Raw genomic sequence first — 13,417 nt, 5'->3', positions numbered from 1 at the left:
TCTGCCCTCTAGTGGAACTGGCGGAATAGTATGATAATGATGAAATTGATAATAGTAACTGTGGTTGTACAAATGTAATGGTGTTTATTATTATTATTATTATTATTATTATTATTATAACATAAATAATAGTAATAGAAATAATAGTAATGATAATAATAATAATGATAATAATAATAATAATAATAATAATAATAATAATAATAATAATAATAATAATAATAATTTTTATTATTATTATTATTATTATTATTATTATTATTATTATTATTATTATTATTATTATTATTATTATTATTATTATTGAATGAGTACATAAAACTCGTTGTGTGAACGTGCATTGGTATTCACTTTAACATTAGTATGGGAGAAATACCCGTAGGTCGTATGAATGAAGTCACATTGATGCTTTTTTTTAAATATAAGCATATGGACCCTATGTATATATATATATATATATATATATATATATATATATATATATATATATATATATATATATATATGCATATATATGTATATATATGTATATATATATGTATATATATATATATATATATATATATATATATATATATATATATATATATGTGTGTGTGTGTGTGTGTGTGTGTATGTGTGTGTGTGTGAATATATATATTGTCTTTCTGGGTGAGGATTCTTTACATGGCGCAAGGTTTTATGTATAGCCATGATCAGCAAAGCTGTACTAGTCAGGGCCACTCATGCTCAGTTGGTTTGCTGTCAGCGATCAGCCTAAAGTCTCCCACTATTACCAATCCACAGTGGCCCGCGTAGTGATGAAAAATGCCAAACTTCATACATGACTAAGCACATACCTGAGGCATTTCTCCTGCAGTGGACTAGAAAGTACTGCATTTATTGTATATATATATATATATATATATATATATATATATATATATATATATATATATATATATATATACATATATAACATCAAATGCAGCAGTTTCTAGTCCACTGTAGGACAAAGGCCTCGGGTATGTCCTATATTTACTTATATTTTATAGATAATAGACTATTGAACTATCATTAAATAATGAATGATAAAATATAAGACAACATAGTAATTTGGTGTATTATTAATACAATGCTTTTTACAAATTTAATCAGTTTTGCTTCTCATAAACAAACAGGATTAATGTTATACCAGATATAGCTGTTGATATCAGACATCATCATCATCAGACACCATCATCATCAGACACCATTGCTATCGGACACCATTGCCATCGAACACTATCACAATCGGACACCATGGCGTCAGACATCATTGCGTCAGACATCATCACCATAGGACACAATCACTATTGGGAACCATCATTATTAGACAACATCACTGTCAGGCACAGTCACTATCAGATACCATCACCATCAGACACAATTACTATCAGGCACCATCATTATCAGACAACACCATTATTAGACACCATCGCCATTAGACATCATCACCTTCAGACACCCTCCGTATCATATACCATCACCATCAGACACAATTAATATCAGAAACCATCTCTATCAGACTCCATTGCTATTAGAAAACATCAGCATTAGACACCATCTCTATCAGACACCATTACAATCAGAGATTCACTGGATGCTGACCCTACAATGGTCAAAATAATATCCCTTGCAAAAGCTAGATTCACTTGATTCTGACTTTGAAATAATCAATATAATGTCTGTTACAAAATCTAGGGATTCGCTTGATTCTAACTCTAAAATGGTCAAAATAACGTCCCTTAAAAAGCCAGAAATTTATTTGATTCTGACTTCAAATTGTTCAAAATAGCTTCCATTAAAAAGCTAGATATTCACTTTATTTTTACTCTAAAGTGGTAAAAGTAACCTTCCTTAAAAATGCTTAAATCTGACTCTAAAATGGTCAAAATAACGTTCCTTGAAAATCTAGACATACACTTGATTGTTACTCTAAAATGGTCAAAATAATTTCCCTTAAATAAGATAGAGATCCACTTGATTCTGACCCCAAAATGGTATATATAACGTCCCTTATTGAAGCTAGAGATTCACTTGATGCTGACTCCAAAAGGGTAAAAATAACGTCCCTTAAAAAGCTAGAGTCACATGATTCTGAATCGAAAATGTTGAAAATAGCCTTTTTTTAAAAAAAAAAGAGACATATACACTTAATTTTTACACTAAAGTTGTCAAAATAACGTCCTTTAAAAGATCCCTGAAATAAAACAGATTTCCTTACTCTGAATGTAAAACCTAAATGCAAAGCTTTGTTATTCCTAATTTCCCTACTTTCCTCCTTAAAGCTTTATAACGCCATAAGGACCCACAAATGACTCCGTCGCCTGTTCACAATGGGTCCTTTGTGTTCTTGTTTACCACTCAGCAGGAAATGGAAATATTCCGGAAAGAATAAATAAAGTATTATAGAGAATATTCCACTGAGTAAAGAATAGAACTAATATGGGCCTTTGTGGGGATTTGACATGACTCTACTGTACGTTTTACTGTGTAATATCATCCACCCAATTCAATATAATAAGAGATTTACATAACTGTAACAACCCTTTTTACCTGTACGTTTCGTCTTAATATTGGTCAAAATAATTGTAATGTGTGCATAGATATATGTACAGTTGCACACAGGAATTCCTTGGTGCACTCCGAGAAAATGCACCCTCTCACACCCTACTGCACGGAGAGTTCTTACATGAAACCCCGCTCATGACGGATGCTTTATATCCCTACCTACACTGTTTGGTTACTCGATGCACAGTAAGGGTGTGACATGGTGCACTACCTTGGAGTGAGGTGTGCTAAGAATTCTAGTGTCCAACTTTACAAACAAATTAATCCTGGCTGGACATAGATGTTGAGGCAGGCTTATTCAACTGGTTGAAATATCTTGGAGGAAAATAGATCTTATGTGTGACTAAAACTAGCCTCCTGGCTAGTACAGTGGTAATGTGTCCGCCTAGCATTCGCATGACAGCAGATCGATCCCAGCCTGGGACTGTGTGTTTAAGCTTTTTACTGGGGAGGCCACTACTGTGTTTGGGCACCACAATGGGGGTTGAGTCAAGGCCGTCTCGAAAGAAGGCCAGGTCAGTGGGGGGGGGGGGGGGGTTAAGAAAGGTCCCACATGTTCGGAGTAGTGCTATCACACTGCTACTGTAGGCTGTGAGTAAAGGGGTCGCGCTCTATTTCTTCGCAATTTCCTGCTGTTATTACAGAAAATATTACTGTTTTGGTATCCAGGCTAATGCCTTTTATGTGCTGTGTACCAAACATTTCTATTAGACAGATATTTGAGTGTGAAAAAAAGAATCGAATTATGTCAGTGTTGGAGAGAAATTTGACAATTAATATTAAGAAAATTGTACTAATAGTTTATGTAGCAGGCTATTGCTGTTATGCAGTTTTAAAAAAAAATGAACTGTGATAGTTGCAAGGCTATGATAACTTGCTACGATGAAAATGATATGCATGGAAACAATAAGTATATTGATGGTCTCAACAGAGGGTCTCGGATGTAGCCAAATCCTATTGTAACAAATATTGTATTGTATTGTTACATTGTGATTGACAAAATGGTCCAAAAAAAGTTTCTCCACAAAATTACCAATCACAAGTTAGCTGATGATGAAGCATTACTTCCAACAGATTCATGTGATGCTGGTCATAGTGCAGAAAAAATTGAAAAAATTATAATATGGACAGTAACAAATGTCCTTTTAAACAACTATTGCTCCAAAAACAACAACATCCTTTCTGAAAATAAGCTAATGAGTAAGGATAAAAAGAGAAAATTCCAAACATTAACAGAGTCAAAAAAAAAAAATATCTGTTAAATACTTCAAGTAAAGAAAACGTACAATAAGATCAGGTGACTGTTAAAAAATTAATGTTTTTTAAATTGCAAAAAGTGTTTGATTTTTTTTTTTTTTTTTTTGTATTTCTTCAAAAACTAAATTGTTACAATTATATTGGTTATTTATTATGCCTTAACTAAACCAAAGAGTAAACTACTGTAGTTTTTTTTTTTTTTTCAAGAAAAAGATGATATCCCAATGCAGCAAAGTGTCTGAAAAATAACTTCGTAAAAACAATGATAAAAAAAAAGTTGTAGCATACTAACAGTGTGTGTGTTTTATTTTCTATTTTTAATTAGGCTAGTACCACGGGAAAGTATTATTTTGATAATGTTGTTACCTTTTTTCATCTAATTTTTAACCAAATTATCAATACCGTCTCCCATTGGTGTGTAAGATTCCTTAATTTTCCATGAGGGTTTTAATCTGTAGACAATGAAAAAAAAAAAGAAAAAAAAAACGGTGTATGAGCTTAGTCAGTGCTTGTGTGAGAGAAAGAAGGGTTGTGGATGACCAGGTGGCTTTGCCAGGTGTTCCCGTTTGCCTGAGGACTTAATCTGATCCACCTTGGTTGGGTGGACTTGCCTGGCTGAGGTTCCGGTGAGCATCAATTCTGATGAAACTGGAACTAAAACCAGACCTTTAACCTTAAACATTCATACTATACCCTGGACAGGTAACGGTAAATCTCGTGACCTATTAAGGTAAAGCTGGGCATATATGACCGGCCGTAAAAAAGTTATTTTATAAAATATTTCCCAATAAGTTGTAAAGACAATTAAGGTTTGGCTTATTGGTTTCAACAATCCTTAATACTACTCTGGTGTTTAAATCAAACAAAGAATCGAAAAAATATTTTTACTAAATATTTAAAAAAAAATAAGTTTGATTTTTTAATCACTTACAGTAAAATATTTACAGAAAATCACAGAATTCAAATATTTACATAATCTTCTCAGGACTTCATCCCAGGTGGTGTCTTGAGCACTAGATAAAATCTGAAGCAAATTCATCGAAAACTGAGAGAGCTGAAAACATGGGAAAAACGTGAATTAAAAGTTTTTGCAATAAAACACAAAAAAAAAAAATCCTTTTATTGGCTACCAAATGACAATTATATACATATGAAAATTACTACAAGTTATGTAATATATTTGTATATGATCTTAGAATACAATTATCATAAAAAAAAATATAATTTTGTGCACTTTAGTTTGAAAAAGACAAGTAAATGATAGTACCCCTTTTGAGGGATGATTTTTCATGCAATTCCTTCAAATTAAATATGTTGTACATCATCATATATGAGCTCAATCACACTGAAAATTACGCAATTTATAGAGAATTTCATAAAGAACAAGAATATAACAAGTTTAGAGTACTTACAATAAAAACAGAGTTACAAGGGCAAGCAGAGTCCGAGGTTGTGCGGGTGTCGCAGGCAGCAGCTGTTGGAGGAAAAACAAGTGATTAGAAGCGTGAATGAGCGCATGTATTCAAGACGTCATTTGACCTACTAAATAGTGTTATATTTCGTTAAAATTTCACCTGGACCCTTATAGAAGATGTACAGTCAGTTTCAAGTAAGAAATAATCAAAATAACAAAAAAATATATCCGGTAAGGGACAATAAATTTGAGAGGGTCGAGTTATCAGCCACTTTTTTCTTAGAAAGTGCTATATAACTAACAATACACGAGCTCAATCACACTGAATATTACATGATCTAAAGAAAATTTCATAAGGAACAGGAATATAACAAGATTATAGCACTTACAATAAAAACCGAGTCACAGGGGCAAGCAAAGGTAGAGGAGGTGTGCATGGCGCAGGCAGCATTTGTGGGAAGAGGAACAAGCTATTATAATGTATGCTCTCAAGAGGCAATTAGGCTTACTAAACATTATTACTTTTGACTGAAATTCTACATGAATCTTTTCATATGATACATGATAACTTTGGGCAGAAAAATTAGGAAAATAGGAATCTGTAAACCCCGAATGAACGCTAAAATTGAGAGGGATGACTTTTCATGAAAATGATATATTCTCAAAACTTTACTGCAACATGAAAGAAAATATGTGGTGTCTTACCTAGACATTTTTGCAATTGGCACAGCAGATAACCTGGTGGCTGGCACATCCAGGTTTATGACAATGAACACATGAAATTCTGCTTTTCTTGTGGGTGTTGCTGGTCTAGATTGGCATCCCGGTGCCAAACTGTGCCATCCCTTGTCTTGACACACTCCTCTTTCAGCTTCTTGAAAGCAGTTCCTACTGCACCATGAAACTGGTCCCTTCCCCTTTTCCTGCTGCGCAGTTCTGCAGACATCAAGTACTCTGATGGTATGTCATGAGACATATCATAGGACGTAGGGGGTCTTGAAGGGGGGTCGTCAGGGTCATAAAAGTCTTCCTCGTCTACTGGCATGATGTCCAAATCATTCACAATAATATTGACAGACATAGTAACATCGGAGACCACAGGCTTAGACTTCTTACAATGTTTGGAAGCGGGCCAAGGGTCGTGGGAACTTGTTGAAGCTGTTGAAGCTGAGGGGGACACCTTGGACCTGCTTAAATAAAAACTCGAAGCATCGAAGTGAAATACCCCATTGTCCTCATGGTCTTCATCAACCTCATGTGGGGCATCCTCTTCTTCCTCACTCTCACTTTCTGGAAGGTTAATGAACGAGTCTTCCTTGTAAAGTACGTTCGAAGAAGCCATGCTCTGAAAAAAGAAAACATCAAAATTAGGAAATCAGAATATCCGCCATATATCCTTCTAAAAGCATGCCAGCTGGGTGCCAGTGGTTCTAGAAGTTTGGTAAATATTTCACAAAAGTTGTATAAAAATATCAATAACACACATATAATGAAAATTATGCTATAATCAATTATATGAAAACTTTGACTTTCACTAAACTCATGTGCAACGCAACGCTGGGTCATAAATGACCGGTATACCCGTGAAAAATCTGTTGTGGCGTCAAGATGAACAGACCAGCAGCTACAGCACGTCCGACATCTGCAAGAGCGTATGCACAACTGCCGATTTACGGGCTAACATTTTGACTAATAGCAACCCCAACTGCGCAGTTCTTAAAAAACGTATTTTTGCGCAGCGTCCTGGTTATATATGCCCAGCGTTACCTGTCCAGGGTTAACGGCTGAATCGTAATTCGTCCCATTTTATAGAAGCGTTCTACATTTATCGGTAGATGTATCTATGCAGTTGGATCATCCACAGGACATCGACCTCACCAACAAACGCTGCATTATCAGTGTTGTGGTAGCCTATTGGAAACGTCCCTGTCTGGCGATCAGCTTGACTGGGGTTTAAGACTCACTCAGTCTTGATAGTTTCTAGTAGAGTTTGCAACCTTACTATGCATGTGAGCTAAGAATGGTGGGTTTAAAGTCTATCTGCTGTGTCATCAGCAGCCCTTGCCTGGCCCTCCATGTTCCTAGCTTGAGTATAGAGGGTTTTGGGGCACAGATCATATGTATTTAAGATCAATCTTAAGGGCATTGTCACTGTCCCTTGCTTGTGCCATTCGTTAGCGACCTTGGCAAAATATTCACTAGTGTCTTCCATGCTTTATCAGTTTCAAATTGGGTAAAATACAGATTCTTGCCTAACCAAAAATTCTTATGAAAAACAATTCATTTCCTCTTAGGTCTACGATCCCCAGGCAGAGAAAATTCCATAATCAAGAGACATCTGACTTATTGGAAAAAAAAAAACAACTATCATTAAACAGCCAAGTGGTACAGACTTGCCAATGAGTTATAATGACCCTGATGATTTGATTTCGATTTTAATTGCAAAAGCTGAATTCGACATGAAATTGGATCAAACTCAGGATAAGTGTGAGATACTAATTCTTTCATTATTTTTCTGCCATAAGATTAAAATCCCCAAAATATGATAACGACACGGTGGAGGGAAAGAAGTATAACTTACTCCAATTTTGATTTCATAATTTTCGAAATAAAATTTTATAACTGCGAATTACAAAAAAAGAAACTTTCATGTTACATAATTATGTATTTTTTCAGGAAAAAAAAAAATTCTTTTTCCTTTTTTACGCAATTCTTTACTTCTCGTGATTTCGTTTAGAAAAAAAAAAATTAATATCACATAATACCCCAAACCTTACTTTGGAGCTTTAAAGAGAATACTGTATCTTTATCATTTACAAAATAATAAATCTATAGAAATAAAATCTATGGCGATATAGTTTTCAAAGGGTAAAATTAAATATGTCTGTCTCAGTCTTGGCTTTCAATTATACACATTGAGAGAAAAGAAAGAGTTTATACTTTTCTGAATTTACTGACTTAATTGTTATCTATAGAATAGAGAAAATTAATTTCCTCAAGAGATTTCTACTCATTTCCTCCGGCAAGGAGGTTATGTTTCTTTTTTATTTTTCTATATATTTATTAATTTACTTACTTTTTTTTTCTTTTTTTTTTAATTCGTAGGACCGCATCAAAACATGTTTCCGGATTTATGAAAAACTGTAATATTTGGAAGAAAACAAGATTCACTATTATTATTATTATTATTATTATTATTATTATTATTATTATTATAGTAATACAATATATTGATTCACGGTCAACATATGAAAAAGGGAAAGCTTGGTCCGAAGACTTGAGTAAATTGTTAACTCGAGGATGGCGAAGGTCTGAAATCACAAATTGCTCTTTGTACTTATTTTTCATATCTAAAACATTGCGAGAAAGTTAGCCCCATTCAGAAAGGGTCATGGATATTTTATAAGCAAATAAAGCTCTCAGAAATGAGTGTGACAAGAAAATAGCAACCTTTCCCTTTGCGTTATGTGCACAGCAAAGGAAATGCCGAGAGATATGAGATAAGGAAATGAAAGATACCAAACAAGATCTCTCAATATGTTGTGCTGTAAAGTTAAGAGCAAACAAGCAAACTAGAGTTCTCCTCCTCCCGTCACTTGAGTATACGAGAACGCACTTACTAATGTGGTGAATGGGGGTGCGTGGGCTTGGGCTTTGATTAGGCTACCATTAACCTCATCTCTGATAACCTACTTGGAGGCCATATTCCCCGAGGTCTGGATGGCAAATGTATATGTCCATTTATTCCGAGAGAAAATCTCTCAACTCTCTTTGGCGGTACATAAGTACCTACTTAGTGAATTGGTATATCTTCTAGAGTAAGAGAAAATATTGTGTAGTTCTTAAACAGAAAATGTTACTGCTTAAAAGCGTCTCTAATAAGAAGAGATGTCTCAGATAAGAAAGCTTTTGGTGGTGGATGACATCCAACAGGGCCGATATTCCACCGATTTAAAAGATCAATTATCCGATAAATTTTACATTCCTATCTCTCCCAAAATCAACACCAATACAAAATCCTCTTTATTGGCTAGTTTTTGCTTAGCAAAGCATATCGCGAGTTAAACTACACCTCTGTGCATAAATTATGAATTGAAATACATAAACTGATAAGTTATCTTCAAGCGAAGAGGTTTAAAAGCCGCTATTGAATGACAGCAGCAAGGGACTGTTAATGCCCTAGCAAGCAGGACAATGCATAAGATATTATTGTATGAAATTTGTGTGATTGGTTTTGGAAGTTAAAATGATACCAAATGTGAGAGTAAGAGTTTGGTTGATTAATTTGCATTGTATAGCGCTGAATGGCCTTTGATGCCCCAGTGCTTAGCTTAAAGCCTAAATTTTATGTTCAGTTCAATGCCATAGAGACTGATCAGCACCCAAGGCCCCTCTCTACCCAAGGTAGGACCAGAGAGGGCTAGTTAATGGGTGCTGAGGATGTAGCAGGAAGACCTATTACTCCCCCCACCCTCGTTAGCTCACAAGGTTGTTGAGGTTGCTCACACTACAAGAAACTATCGAGCTAGAGTAGGATTCGAACTCCAGAACAGCAGATCGCCAGGCAGGGACGTTTCTGATAGTCCACAACAAACCCTTCTTTTTGGTGGTGACCTATGTGGTAATTTCTCTGACGGGTAATCGCCAGACTGGGATTCGAGTCCAACCCAAACTCGTTAGTTCCTTTGGTCGTTGCAACCTCACTGTCCTTCTGAACTAAGGATTGGCCGTTTGGGGGAGCTTATAGGTCTATCTGCTGAGTCATCAGCAGCCATTGCCTGGCCTTCCTTGGTCTTAGCCTGGATGGAAAAGGGGCTTAGGCTCTGATCATATGTATATTTGGTCAGTCTCTAGGGCATTGCCCTACTTGCTAGGGCAAGGCCACTGTCCTTTGCCTCATGAGTAGATTACTATTGCTGATGAAAATGGAGTATGTGAAGTGTGAATTATATATTAGTGCCTTTGTAAGAAAAAAAAAAGATATATTAGTAAGATCCTTTTTGTCCTGCTTACGAAATTTAAATATCCTGAAAAGGATATTTTTGTGTAAGATGAAAACCTTTATCATGATAAGGAAATACTAGTTTAGGCCATCCATACTAGGTTGGTATGCTGTGAGCGATCATATGAAAATCTCTCACCATCACCAATATGCAGTCGCCAGTGTGGTGAGGAATACTAGTTCGGGCTGTCTATACTAGGCTGATTTGCTGAGCAATCATGCAAAAATCTTTCACCATCACCAATTTGCAGTTGCCGGTGTGGTGATGAAAACTAGCCAATCTCCAGCCATAAATTGACATATCTGAGGCGTTTGTCCTGCATCGAACTAAAAACGGTTGCGTTTGATGTTGTTGTTGTTGCTGTTGTTGTCGTTGGTCATTCGAAGCGTGAATATTGCGATATATTAAATCAGGGCAGTTATTAATGAGGCAATTAATCGTAAATTTTATATACCATCTATAATAATCTCCAATGTTTCGTGGTTCGTGTATTTAGTGTTGATTTCCTTTTTCACTTGAAGAAATATTTTTCTCTCTTTCTGATATAAGAGAGAACATGAGAAATTAAAGTCGCACATTTTATATTTTTACATTATTGCTATCAAGGTCTACTCAGAGAGCTATGGAAAGAATAATGATGGGAATAACATTAGAGAGAGAGAAAAAGAGCAACATAGATGAGAGAGCAAACTAAAGTAGAGGATATTCTAAGAAGATGTAAGATAAGAATTGGACAGGACATATAGTGAGACTGACAGATAATAGTAGAAAAACAGAATATGAGAGTGGGTCCGTAGAGAATGCAAAATAAGCAAGGGAAGGAAGAGAAACGAGTATTGACGAGCTAAGAAAATTTGGTGGTATACACTGGCATAGAAAAACCATAAACAGACGGAAGAGGAAGGAAATGTCTGAGGCCTTTGTCATGCAGTGGACTACCAACAGCTGATGATATTGATGATGATAATGCTATTAAACTATAAACTGGAATGAATTTTCTTTTCCGATGAGATTTTGTGTTTATTTTTATCGTGTGTTTAATTGTAAACTGTTATTAGCTACCTAATGGAGACAGTTTATAGTTTATAGCCCTATTTTCTATATATATAATAACTTTATTGAATATTATTTTCTTCTAAACTGCAAAATTCATATTAAAAATACAAATATTTTAAAGAAATACTTAATGTTATATACTGTATTGCATGAAAATATCATATCGTTTTATGAAATTCATAACTAGTAAAATCATATAGAATCGCGATGGGATTAAAGAGTATTTGTTATTGGATCACCGCCCACGCTGAACAGCTAATGGGCCACCATGAGTCAGGAATGTTAAACATCCAGTGAAAAAACATACAGCAAATTCTCTATCAAACCTTTTATTTGCAAACAGCTGCCTAATAATACCCAATCATTATCGTCTGTCTCACTTATCAAAAGAAAATTAACTCTGCCTCCAAGGAAAATTTATACACTGCCACGATTCAACTTGGTACAGTTTCCCCTTCTGGAAACGAGGCCTCGTCCTGTTTAGAAAACGAGATTCGAATGACAGACAAGGGAAAAGAGATTTGAATGCCATTAAGATTAAAGCAGAGTATCATGAGAGTGCGTTAGGAGGGCAGAATGTTCTGAATTTTTAGTTGCATTTCTTTCTCTTTTTATTTCTTGACCTCTGCTCTTCGTCTCGGTCTAATGGGAGCAACTTCCATGGTACAGAGGCTATGGCACTACTCAAGACTAGAGAACAATGGTTTGATTTTGGAGTGACCTTCTAGAAGAGCTGCTTACCATAGCTAAAGAGTCTTCTACTCATATTTTTTGGTTGTTTTGATGCCTTCAAGTGTAGGAATCCACTAACCCTAGAGACCCTTTCTCCAGATGAGATCCTCCTTTAATGAAATGTACAGTTGGACACGAAAATTCATGGTACACCTTGCTCTGAGGAATTGCACCTCGTACCACCCTTACTGCACGGTGGGTTACTGTTTAGCCCTGCCTATCATGTTTACTATCTCTCCCTACTCTATTTGATTTGTTTACTCGTTGCGAAGTAAGGGTGTGACAAGGTGCACTTCTTCAGAGCTAGGTGTGATTTAGTTGAATGTACATAATAATTCATAATTACCCTCCTTATATGAAGATATGATAAAGGACAATTTATAATCCGTATCCTGTGCAAAGTTATACAAAATTAGACCTTGTACCTTCCAGGCCACCTATCCCCTTACTATTTCCACATGTTCTTCAGGTCTGGGCTAGAAAGGGGCTTGAGGCTGTCATGTCAATTTTACATTGCAGCTATGAAAAACTGAGGTCAAATCTCCAAGGACATGTTGGTATTAATTTCTTAGGATATGGAAGCTTATATATATATATATATATATATATATATATGAGAAAAACAGTGAGTAAAGAGTACCTCAGTTTGGTGGTAGAACAATTCAGGGATTTAGAGTACATATACTCTCCTATATAATAAAGAGAAAGTGTCTGGCTATATATTTCTTTCCTGTCACGCTGAGCGGCCGGGGGAAGGAGTAGTCATGTCCTGGTGAGAGTGGGTACTCAGAGAGGTACACTCGGGAACTGCATTCTTCCACAAATCGCCAAGCCAGCAGGTTGTAGTTAGGAAAGGGAGGGGTGAGAAGGGTTGAATCTGTGTATAGCTTTCTAAATATATAGCAGTCATTTTTGACGGATTACGTACACTAGTATGAAATGGTAGGGCTTGTCATATTTTTCTTGACTGCCTAAGAAAAAAATATACACTATTTATTAGATTTTCATTCATCCTTCAGCACTCAATTAAATTGTTGCTCCTATTTCACAGAGTCAGTTCAGAGGAAATAAACGCTAGGCAACTTTCCAAAATGGCCCCCAAAAGTTACCAGAAGCTATTTTTTAAATCACTTTGAACTTTTTCTTTCGCCAACTCCTTTTGTCTCCAGTAGAAATGGCAGATTTCATTTTGTTTGGCAAATTCGAGGATTCCCAAAGTTGTAATGTAATTAACGTTCTTCGAAACTTTGTCTTGCAATGAGCAACATTGTTTTTTAGAAAGCATTAGAAAATTGTCGTCAGACTCGGCAATTGTTTTCTATGTAGCCCAATCAGTGACTTTTTCCAGTTGCCAGTTAGCCAT

Source organism: Palaemon carinicauda, chromosome 25 (assembly GCF_036898095.1).
Source record: "Palaemon carinicauda isolate YSFRI2023 chromosome 25, ASM3689809v2, whole genome shotgun sequence".
Lineage (NCBI taxonomy): Eukaryota > Metazoa > Arthropoda > Malacostraca > Decapoda > Palaemonidae > Palaemon > Palaemon carinicauda.
The sequence above is the reverse complement of the archived record's forward strand: the minus strand, read 5'-3'. Positions refer to the sequence as shown.